This window comes from Nothobranchius furzeri, chromosome 2, assembly GCF_043380555.1.
Source record: "Nothobranchius furzeri strain GRZ-AD chromosome 2, NfurGRZ-RIMD1, whole genome shotgun sequence".
NCBI classification, from domain to species: Eukaryota; Metazoa; Chordata; class Actinopteri; order Cyprinodontiformes; family Nothobranchiidae; genus Nothobranchius; species Nothobranchius furzeri.
This window is the reverse complement of record NC_091742.1, coordinates 71953427-71965806: the sequence shown is the minus strand read 5'-3', so window position 1 is coordinate 71965806 and position 12380 is coordinate 71953427. Positions and strand designations below refer to the sequence as shown.

Below are 12380 nucleotides of genomic sequence, written 5' to 3'. Positions count from 1 at the left end.
TCTCTGGCTCTCACAGACCTGTAATGTCTTCTTTAAGAAGCTTTTCTGTCCTCCACTCGTTACCTGTATTAATGGCACCTGTTTGTACTCATTATCTGTATAAAAGACACATTTCCACAGCCTCAAACAGTCAGACTCCAAACTCCACTATGGCCAAGACCAAAGAGCTTTCAAAGGACACCAGGAAAATAATTGTAGACCTGCACCAGACTGGGAAGAGTGAATCTACAATAGGCAAGCAGCTTGGTGTGAAAAAATCAACTGTGGGAGCAATTATCAGGAAATGGAAGACATAGAAGACCACTGATAATCTCCATCGATCTGGGGCTCCACGCAAGATCTCATCCCGTGGGGTCAAAATGATCATGAGAACGGTGAGCAAGAATCCCAGAACCACACGGGGGGACCTGGTGAATGACCTGCAGAGAGCTGGGACCACAGTAACAAAGGTCACCATCAGTAACACACTACAACGGCAGGGAATCAAATCCTGCAGTGCCAGACGTGTTCCGCTGCTGAAGCCAGTGCATGTCCAGCCCCGTCTGAAGTTTGCCAGAGAGCACATGGATGATACAGCAGAGGATTTGGAGAATGTCATGTGGTCAGATGAAACCAAAGAAGAACATTTTGGTATGAACTCAACTCGTCGTGTTTGGAGGAAGAAGAATACTGAGTTGCATCCCAAGAACACCATACCTACTGTGAAGCATGGGGGTGGGAACATCATGCTTTGGGGATGTTTTTCTGCTAAGGGGACAGGACGACTGATCCGTGTTAAGGACAGAATGAATGGGGCCATGTATCGTGAGATTCTGAGCCAAAACCTCCTTCCATCAGTGAGAGCTTTGAAGATTAAACGTGGCTGGGTCTTCCAACACGACAATGATCCCAAACACACCGCCCAGGCAACAAAGGAGTGGCTCCGTAAGAAGCATTTGAAAGTCCTGGAGTGGCCTAGCCAGTCTCCAGACCTCAACCCCATAGAAAATCTGTGGAGGGAGTTGAAAGTCCTTGTTGCTCTGCAACAGCCCCAAAACATCACTGCTCTTGAGAAGATCTGCATGGAGGAATGGGCCAAAATACCAGCTACTGTGTGTGCAAACCTGGTAAAGACCTCTGTTATTGCAAACAAAGGTTATGTTACAAAGTATTGAGTTGAATTTTTGTTATCGACCAAATACTTATTTTCCACCCTGACTTACAAATAAATTCTTTAAAAATCCTGCCATGTGAATTCATGGATTTTTTTTCACATTCTGTCTCTCACAGTTGAAGTGTACCTATGATGAAAATTACTGACCTCTGTCATCATTTTAAGTGGGAGAACTTGCACAATCGGTGGCTGACTAAATACTTTTTTGCCCCACTGTATAGGACCTTTTTCTTCATCCTGCTCCTTTTCGTTCAAATTTGATTTTTTGTTATGTATTTCTTATTGTTTATATGTTTTATTTGTTTTTATTTTGAATGAAATAAATTTAAAAAAATATATAAATATAACGAAACTTTAACATTTATTTTACTTTGAAAAACCAGTACTGCCGGTTTTCCCCCGTGTGCGAAGGCTCCCATCACACACAGTGCACAGGACACCGAGTGGACAGAGGGGCACCAAGCAATCAGGTTTATGAAAAGAAAAACAGATTATATTAATGTTTATTGTCTTTTGTTTTCACTCATCAGCCACAGATACTCGCTACTGTTACTTTAGAGCTGAAACAACTAATCGATTTAATAGATTATAATCGATTATTAAAATAGTGAACAACTTTTTTAGTCATCGATTAGTTGTTTAATAATCATATTTTACCGCATAAAGTCTATTTTTTACCACAATCTGGCATCGGTTACAATCTGTTAAATTTGCCGCCAGTGTGTGGCAGTAATGAGCCACTGATCTACCAGTGGAGCCGTAGAAGAAGAAATGAGCCAGTGAGTGCCCTCGGTTTTCATGACGTATCACGTTACTGACGCTCATCTTGCTGTGAGAGATGGCGGAACAAGAAGAAATACGGAAGAAAAATAGAAGCGACAAAACTGAAGAGAAACCCCGGACAAAAACCTCACGAGTATGGGAGCACTTCACTCTAGATGCCTTGAAAAGACGGGTGACCTGCAAAATATGCAAAAACTATCTAGCATGGCACGGAAGCACGACGTCCCTAAGTGAACATTTGAGACGAAAACATGTGGGGGCTGATGCAGCAGAGGAAGAGCCAGCCCGGTAAGTAACAGAAAATAACCTAAATATAGTGGTCCATCACTACACGCAGATCAAATTTGGGACTTAGTGTTTTAGCTGAGTTCGTTATAGTGAATGTTAAACATGTTTTGTTTTTTTTTTGCCGCGTCAGTCTACAGTGTTCTACTTCTGATTGACTAAATGCAATCGTGAATCTCCGTGTTGTGAATCATGCGCTTGCCAAATTTAGCAGGTCTGTTTATAAGAATGTTCTCGTTAAGAGAAAAACGGCACAAACCCATAACTATGTTCCTCATTCAAAAAAGGACAACTCCGCGGAGAAAAATATACAGACGAGCTGTGTCCAGGTGAATATAACGCGGCATAGTTGTACGCTTTCAATTTCGAAATACAGGAAAAATTCAGAAAAAGTCATTTTTTTACTTTTAAAAGGCTGTTTCACTATCTAACACTGTAAAACGCCTCACAACGCATTTTTATCAAAATAAATGATCACTGTATATTGTTAATTAATTCAAATAATATAATATTGATTTAGTGTTGTAGTGTGTGTGCTGCTGCTTTATTTTATATGTGTACTTATGTCAGTTAATTTGTGTTTCTTATGCAGAAAAAAACAAGCAACGATGGACAACTACATGGGGAACAAGACACTCACCCCCCAGCAATGCATACCACTTACAAACTCTATTCTAGATTCTACATAATTTTTTATGGAATTTACCTCTTATATTTTGATGCCAAAAAATTATTCTGGACTGATATTTTGCACTGTTTAGCTCATTTTACACCGCTGACTGTGTTCATGTGCAATAAAATAGATTGCAGTCAACTGCACAATTCTCCTATGTTTTTCTTTTTCTTAACTGAAATGTATTCATCACTTGTATAGGTTAAATAGCTAAACAATAACAAACCGATTAATCGAAAAAATAATCAAGAGATTAATCGATTATGAAAATAATCGTTAGTTGCAGCCCTAATGAGGATATCATCCAGATATACAAAGACCCAGCGGCCCAACATGTCTTAGTATATCCGTGATGTAGCGTTATGAATATCCCAATTGTCTGCCCTTAACAGCTGCCCCTTTACACAGTAACAACGTGTATGAATCGCCAAGGTCGGGTGCTTGTTTCAGTATGTTTACATTCCAGAAGAAGAGAAGAAGAATGCTTTCCATTAATTAATCAAAGTACTTTATTTGTGATAAAGCTAATCAAAACATATGTTGATCAATAATAATCAGGTGACTGATCTGTGAAATAAAGATGTCATGATTTATGTGTTTAATGAATAAACAGGACTCTGCACCAGACAGACTGATCAACATAACATAGACGCATGACACATTTGCTCTCATCCAATCAGAACTTTCGTCTGTCGTAGGGCAGAATCTGGGCTGTTTACTTAAGTTGTCCAATCCGGTTTACTAAGATTTATAAACAACTAAGTGATATAAAACAAGGCAACGGCATTTTAAATTTAGTTACATCCCAGCCTCAGTTCTGTTTGATCTGAGTTCCAAAGGATTTACATCTGAGAATCAACATTTCAACCAGCTCTCGATTCGTCATCGCTAAGAGAAGTGCACCCTGGCCAGGTTCATTTTCTACTTTAAGCTGAGAACTGTCAAGCTGGAAATTTCTGTCGTTTGAACAACAAGACAACAGTTCCTTCACAATAAAAGCTGAACTCGCTGAGATCTGCTGCTACTGCCGGAGCTATCCGTAGACTGGTTTGTCGTGCTGCAACACTGTTTCGTCAGCCCAGCACCAAGGGGGTTCTAGGACCTGACACTCCTGATCTGACCGCGGGAGACTCCAGACGGTACGTAGTCATGGCACAAGATGGCGGTTCATGTCATAAGCTTCTGAAGCCTCGTGGTCCGTAGTCATAACATCAGACAACCAGATCCGCCTACGGCAGCCTAGAGATTCTGAACACACACACATGCAACAACACTATAACATTCAAATCCATATGCATCCATCATTGAGTTAGTCCTGGTAATTCATAATTATAGAAATTAAAGATTCTTAAACAATCCCAACTATCTCTTTTCTTGTCTCTCAGTCAATACAAAGTGTTTGAGTAAACTCCCTGAAGATAAAAACAACCTCTTCTGATTATAATATCTGGATCTAATTACAGTGTAAAAATATATACACTATATTCCACTACAGTGATAAATCACTGGAAGACGGCGGGGCTGTTGCAGAGGCCAAAAGGCATCACTAAGTACTCATAGTGGCCGGTGGGCGTGATAAAAGCGGTCTTCCACTCCTCACCCTCCTTGATACGGATCAGGTTGTAGGCACTGCGCAGGTCCAGTTTGATGAATACTGCAGCTTGGGTGATGGCGTCCAGGGCGGTGCCCATGAGAGGAAGAGGGTGACGGTCCCGGATCGTTATTTTGTTTAACCCCCGATAGTCAATACAGGGCCGGAGATCTCCCTCCTTCTTCTTTACAAAGAAAAACCCTGCGGCACCGGGGGATGTTGAGGGACAGATGAACCCCTTCTGGAGGGCATCAGTAATGTAATTGTCCATTGCCCGGGTCTCCGCCGGAGAGAGGGAGTACAGGCGACCCCGAGGGGGGGTGGTGCCGGGCTGGAGCCTGATCTCCAGGTCATAAGGTCGATGAGGAGGTAGCCTGGTAGTGGGTTCCTTAGCGAAGACCTGAGCCAGGCCGTGGTATGGAGGAGGAACGAGTGTCAGGTCTACGTCCTTGGGTGGAGTTACTCCAGTCTGCGGTGAGGGGGAGCCATGGTGGTTCTGGCAACCCGTGCCCCAGGCCAGGACCTTACTGGTGGACCAGGAGATGTGAGGCTCATGACGGCAGAACCAGGAATGACCCAGGATGAGTGGCGTAGCCAGAGCCTGGATGACCAGGAAGTGGAGGGCCTCCAGGTGTTGGTCAATAGTCATGCGGAGACCCTGGGTTCGGGGGTGAGAGGGTACGGCATGATTGGCCGGCCGTCCACAGAGGTCACAGGAATGGGTCAGTCGAGAGCAGTGAGGGGTATCTTGAGCTGAGTAACTAGTCCTTGATCGATAAAACACTCCGCGGCCCCAGTGTCTAAAAGAGCCTCCAGTCTGGTCGGGCCTTGGTCCATGTGGAGGGAGACCGGGAGAGTGGTTCGGTGTGGGGCCGGAAAAGTGGAGACTCCGGGCGGGACAGCCCCTACTCTGACCCGGAGGGGCCATTTCCCGGTCGTTTTGGGCATGTGCCACGGTGGTGACCCAAATCCCCACAGTACGCGCATCGTCCCTCCTGATAGCGCCGTGCCCGTTCCTCAGGGGGGAGATGTCCGAGCTGCATTGGCTCCTCCGTCGGTTGGTGAGCCGGACGACGGGGTGACGTTCTGGTGTGGATGAGAGCTGACATGGTGCTCGGCCTGTTCAGGATGCAGCGGTCCAGCTGGAGAGCCAGATCCACTGCCAGGTCCAGGGAGCTTGGGGCCTCATGTCCGATCATGCCCTCTCGGATTCTAGGTGACAACCCCTCCAGATAGTCAGCCTTTAGGGCGGCGTCATCCCACGTCAACCGAGCGGCTGTCGTCCGGAAGCAAGAGGTGTACTGAGCCACCGTCTGGGAGCCCTGACGGAGCTGAAGCAGCCGAGTCTCGTCCGAGACATCCCAAGTTTTATTGATGTTTTTTTTTTTGCGCCGTTTCCCGAAGAAGCAGCGGGAACTACTGTGTTGTTGCTTGCGATCACAGCCGGCAGGTAGCAAGGAGGAGGAGGCAGGGCAGGGTGGTTACAGCTATGAGCGTACGGATAAAGCATTTTTGACGAATACGAGCAAGAAACAAGTGTAAAACTCGAAAATATCTGTAATCGTGCTGAATGAAATCCTCATTGGGTAACTGACTGTCTTCACGCTCTGTGATTGGCCAGTCAGATAGAGCGCCCGCCCCTCCCTACACACAAAACTGCAGCCGGGAGCTCCGTCAGCTCGGCCCAGGCATCAACGCACATACACACACAGACAGTAAAGCCGGGCGGACACTGTGCGACTTTTTCACTTTTTTGAGCAGATTTTCCACTCGTGCGAGAATCCACAAGATCGGGGCGAGTTTTGCGCTGAGCGTCGTGTAGTGTACGGGGGTTACGAGAGGCGATTAACACCACGTGACCAGCTACCGATCAGCAATCGTGAGCTCGCACGGACTTCTGGAGTGTTTGATATTTATCTCGTTCCTCATGAGAGTTGAAGCGGCGCTGCGAGCAGCTGCGACCCAAAAAGTACCAGAACCGCTCACGGCGCATTCGCCATCCTGCATCAACTCCGCTCACCCGCTATTTCCCTAATAACACACGTTGTTCGTTTTTATTTCTACACGTTTTTTTTACTCACAATGATTGTCAAGAAAGCGTGTTTGTCATGTTCATGTCAAATTAAACTGATCACAAAACACAGATTTACTTTCTTTATTTCGTTTCCTCATCCAACCCCCATAAATCCCTGTGTGGTTTCCTGAAGCACTCCTGAAGAACAACAGGCAAAACAAGACAAAAAAGTCTGACGTGTTGTGTAAAAACTGCTATTTTTAACATATTTTTAGGTCCGACGTGTTGCTACCAGACGTACAGTGAGCACATGACTCGTGAGATCTACCCTGCGCTGAAGTCGTACAGATTGAGCTGAAGCTGCGTTACGAGTGAAAAAGTCGCACAGTGACCACCCAGCTTATTATAATGTTCACTGTAATGCATCTTGATGTTCTTAACAAATAAATTAAATAAAAAATATTGGTCAGTAATGCCAAATATGTAAATTTGTGTTTCAGTCATTTTTATACTGGCTTAAAAATACTTCATTAAGTCTACTAAGCAGGGGTGTTGAACGTTTTTAATAAGGCCAGCCCAGTAATGATCTTGGACCAAAATAAAGGGGGCAGAAAGTCAAATAAAGGCGGGCAAAAGAAGATGTTTTTCCAGACGCCAAGAAAAATTTAATGCCAAATCCACCCTGCAAAGTGTGTCACAGAGTTTAAAACAGAAATTATTCTTGTGCAAATATTGGTGTACTCACCTTTAATACTAGTTATTACAATGCAGCAGTCGCTGGACTGGTGCAGTTCAAAGTGGAGTACATCAAATAAAACAATATTAACATAAAGGTGAGACGTGTCGACGAATGCGGCCTTCTTTTCACCTGAATGAAGGATGGGTCGGGTGTATCCTTCAATAGGTAGCATTTCCCAAGATGCATTGCGGGCCGGCCAGCAGAACAACTTAAAAACAATGGTGGACAGTGAAGCGGGAGCTGTCGGAGAGGATTGCGCATATAAATGTCAGTATAAACTTGAAAACTGTTAGGTTAAGGACTTTTTGTGATACATGAACGTTATTTTAGTTAGAAATGTTACAGTAAAAGTGCTTGTATTGCGGTCTCGGATCGTATGTTCGGCCGCGCTCGGTGTCGTACTTCTCCCGCTACGTTTTCCCCCTGATTTTAATAGGAGTTTGTATTTTAGGAACAAAAGAGAAAACCACGGGACTTTATTAAGCTTAGGGCGGAGATGGACCACATGATCACCGGAGCAAAGTATTCGGCGGCTGTGGCATGGAGGTACAATAACATCTCATATTTTAAAAACTCGTTTGAGTTTATTTTTTCTGCGAAAACATGAAAGGAATAACCCGTTGTCCTCTTTTCTCTTCCTGTTTCTTTTCTTACATGTTTGTTAAGACTATTCTGGAGAAAATGGGCATCCAGGGGAAGGTGCCAGCAATGACCAGCTTCTGGATCTGATCAGGGAGGACATGAGGCTGCAGAGGGAGGCAGAGCAGCAGAGGGCACAGGAGAGAAGGAAGAACTTTGACAGCTTTTTACTTTGCTAGAAAAAAATGGTTAAGGAAGATTAAACATGTACACATAAAAGAAATATCTAAATAAAATCAGTTCTGCATTAAACTCTTGAATTTTATTTTTGTTTACAAATGAGAATTGTTTACTAGATGGTATCCGCTGGGTCTTGAAAAGTCTTAAAAGGTGATAAATCGGTTTTGGTCAAATTAAGACCCTTAGAAAGTATTAAAAACTATTATCACATCTTTGCTCATGCTCAGCTTGTCGAAAGTATTTTCTCTGAATTAGCTCTCCAACAGTCAAGGAAATGATTAACCCCCAGAGACCCACGGTTGTAACATTACAACATCAGATGTAAGTCTACAAGAATAAACCTTCCCCATTTTTTTTTCTTTTTAAAACTACATTTACATTGCTAATAGGTCCTATTGTTCAGTTCTGCGACACTATTGACTGTTAAAATGTGTAAATAGGCCCGTTTATCTGGCCTCCTAGAACAACATGTGAAAGGTAAAAAAAAAGATTTTGCAGTTGTTTTCTAAATTTGGGTTTCTGGGGGTTAAAAAGCTAAATAAAACGTCGAGCTCCATCGTTTAAAGTTCCTTCTCCCTTCTGCCCAGCGGTTCCACGGTTGCTAGGCGACGGAACGTTTGCGGAGGGAGTTCATGAAGGCTAGGCCTGTCCAAATTCACAGCCGTTAACATCCGGTCTACCCGGCCGACGGAGGACGCAGCCCACGTTGGCCGGGTGGGCTGGGTCCTCCGAAGGATGCAGACCCTGAATTGAGACACAGCCTAGGACCTTGGAGAGAGGCACGCCAAAAAAGGCAGCAGCTGATCTGAATCAGCCATCAAGCAGCCCACAGGACTTCAAAAGAGGAGCACAGCAGACAGTCAGGAGATCCAGAGCTAGTCTGTGATTCTCCTGAGCTCGGTTACGATTTTCTTGCTAAAGTTAATCTGTGGTGTACGCTCGCTTAGGGGTTTCTGTTGGAAATAGGCTTAGTTCCTCATTTGCAGGTTAGCTGACAAGAGTGTCAGTTTCTCATTTCGGTGTTTTTGTCCCCATCGGACTTTGAACCGGGGATTTTTCTGTTAGGTGGTTTTTATTTAGTTCGGCTAAATGCTGTTTTTCGTAAGCAGTTAACCGCTTACGTTTCCAGTTTCCACCTTTTCATCACCGTTCCCTGTTGTAAGCCTTATTTGGCTGTTAGAATCGGACACCCTTTGTTAATAAAGCCTTTTGTTTTTACTCTCACCACCTTGTTATTTATCCTCCCACACACACCTCCACCTATTTTTCTGTGTTAGTCCCCTCATCCTCCTGGACGTTCAGGAGGGGACGTAACAAGGTAAGTCATTGATAAAAATTGAAAACAACAATGGTCCCAGAGCGTTCCCTTGTGACACCCCACAGCTCACCACTACTTGCTCAGAATAACTTCCATTGAAATATACTATATTTTTCCTATCTGTTAGAAAGCTGTTCATCCATGTTATAGCAGTCGATTCAAATCCATAGCACTGCAACTTATCCAATAACACGTCGTGATCTAGTACATCGAAAGCTGCACTTAAGTCTAACAGCACTGCACCAACTAATTTTTTATTATCTATTTCTGTCTTCCGATCATCAGTCATCTGCGTGAGAGCAGTAGCCGTGGAGTGCCCTTTCCTGTATGCGTGTTGATATACTGAATTCAGTCAATTTATACAGAAATATTCTTGAATTTGTTCACATATTACTTGCTCCATTATCTTACCAAGAGCTGTTAGTAAACTAATGTGTCTGCTATTTTCTCCAGAAACTGGTTCTCTATTGTTATTTGGTATTGGGATTATTTTGGCTATTTTCCATTCACCTGCTCCTAGACTTGTATTAATAATGTGAGCTGCAGGTATTGCAATTAAATCAGCTACCGACTTTAACAACTTCATCTCCAATTCATCAACTCCAGCTGGTTTTTCTTTATCAGCCTGAAGTAATTTTGCTATTTTATCTGCATCTACAGTCACAAAATTTTTTTACATGTCTTGTTTGCCTTAATTTTCTCTCTTATTAATTCATCAGATAATCTTGTATCTTTATCCACAAAACCAAGTCCTTCCCTTATATTTAGAATTTTAGTACTAAAATAGTTGCTAAAATAGCTAGCTATTTCTCTCTGCTTGATGAAAACTTTCCCGTCCGCTTCTAAAAAAGATGCTGTTACCCTTCCTTTTCTTCCCATTAATTCATTAATCGTATTTCACATTTTGTTATTACACCCTTTTACAGAATCAAATTTACTTTGATAAAACACTCGTCTTTTTATTCTATTTAATTTAGTGACTTGATTCCTCCGTTTCTTATAAGACTCCCACCTCATTGGGTCTCCTGATTTTATCGCTTCTGCCTTTGCCTTCTCTCTTAATGTAATTTCTTCTCAAAGTTCTTCATCCAACCAGGGAGCCTTAGAGTTCCTCACAGTTAATTTTCTTATTGGTGCATGTCTCTCAATGACAGGTGTTAATAATTTATAGAAAACTCTCAGAGCCTCATTAGGATCAATCTCTTTCAAAATTCTCGACCTAATTCTCTCCTAAGGGAGAGAGAGTATATTCTTTCTTCCAGGGTGGTGCTCCCCCCTATCTAGCCACACTCCTGAACAGACATTCCCCATCACGCGCTCTGCGCTCCGCTGACCAAGGCCTGCTCGCTGTCCCTCATTCTAGGTGTTGTACTCGCGAGGACCGGGCTTTCTCTGTCCTAACACCGTCACTCTGGAACCAGTTGCCACCCTCAGTTAGGCTGTCCCCATCTCTGCCAGTCTTTTAAGAGTCGCCTAAAACCCCACCTCCTCCGCTTGGCATTCCCTGAACGTGTTTGAATTAGGCCCTCTTTTATGTTGATTTTATTTCCCTGTTTTCATTGGTCTCTTTATCCCTTGTTTTACCCATTTGTCTTCTACTTTAATGTTTTACCTTTTTTGCACTATTTGAATTGCTTTTATTTTTGATTTATTCATCATGTTTCACATTTCTCATGTACCACGTTCAACGCCTTGGGCTTCCCGACAGGTGCTTTATAAATAAAGCTTTGATTGATTGATGTGGCATTTCAAAATAAAGTGCAATCAAGTCATTAATGACTATTTTTACTAATTCCATGGTAATTTCTCAAAAACTGTTTCATTCCGCAACATCAATCCACTTCAATCTTAAGAGTACACATCGAGCACTACATCCTCCCCAAATTTCATGAAGATCTGATGTGGCATTTCAAAATAAAGTGCAATGAAACTAGTCAGTAATGACAATTTTCACTATATTCCACGGCTGATTTCTCAAAAACAGTTTGATTCCGCAACATCATTCCACATCTGCCTTAAAGTACACATAGACGACAACATCCTCACAAAATTTCTGATGTATCATCAGGTCTTAATAAAATTTGCAGAGGATGTAGTCCTCGATGTGTGCTCTAAGACTGAGGTGGAATGATGTTGTGGAATCAGACAGTTTTTGAGAAATTAACCATTGAATTTAGTGAAAATTGTCAATATTTTCACTTTCTTTTGAAATGCCACATCAGATCAGGATGAAAGGGAGGGGAGGGATAAGAATAGCAAAGTAGACAAATGTGTTTATTCTTTTAATTTAAAGTATTTTTAAATAGATAAAATCATAAAAACACTGTTTTATCTTGCACACAATTTTACACAAACACGTTTATTTTGTGTTCATTATTTTAATTAAAAGTATTTTTAAATAGATAAAATCATAAAACGCAACTTAAGCGACGTGGCATGTCTCGGAGAAAGCGTAAAAACATGTTGGACGCTTCTCCTGGAACGGAAAAATAACACCTCTTCTTAAGCAGAGCACGACGCCGCCTCGGCTCGTTCACGGCCGAGCTGGGCACGATAACTGACCCAGCACAGCCACTGGGTCGTTGGAGCTGCCCTGTGACTGCCTGATGGAAAACCAGCGGGTTTCATCAGACTCGTAGTTTCTTGTTTTTGCTGGGGACCCCCTGTATTTTACCGCTCCCTCCTGCAGTCTTCCCCTATTAAAATTTAAAATTATTCTGTAAATTCCGTGTATCAATAGAAAAAATCTCTGCCTCTGCCAGCTGCAGTAAATGTAGTTTCCAAATAATAAATAAGAGGTGCATTCATCTGTGTATCCTTTGATCCGAATTAGTGATATTCTCAGCACCAGAACAGTGAAGCAAAGAAAGATTCCTGAGTTAGTAATTCTATTTATTAGGTGCATCTGACCTGTCCTATTTTTCTCTGAAATGAGATCAAATCAGTGCTTCTATGGGTTGTCTCCAATCTGCACTAGAAAATGTTACTTTATTTAGAGATGTGTC

The 12380-nt window shown here is 42.7% G+C and overlaps 1 protein-coding gene across 1 annotated transcript in view; it reads right to left on the bottom strand.

Moving 5' to 3' along the window:
* Positions 1-12380, bottom strand: part of LOC129155666 (zinc finger protein 345) — a 74340-nt gene that overhangs the window by 60953 nt on the left and 1007 nt on the right. The window lies entirely within an intron of this gene.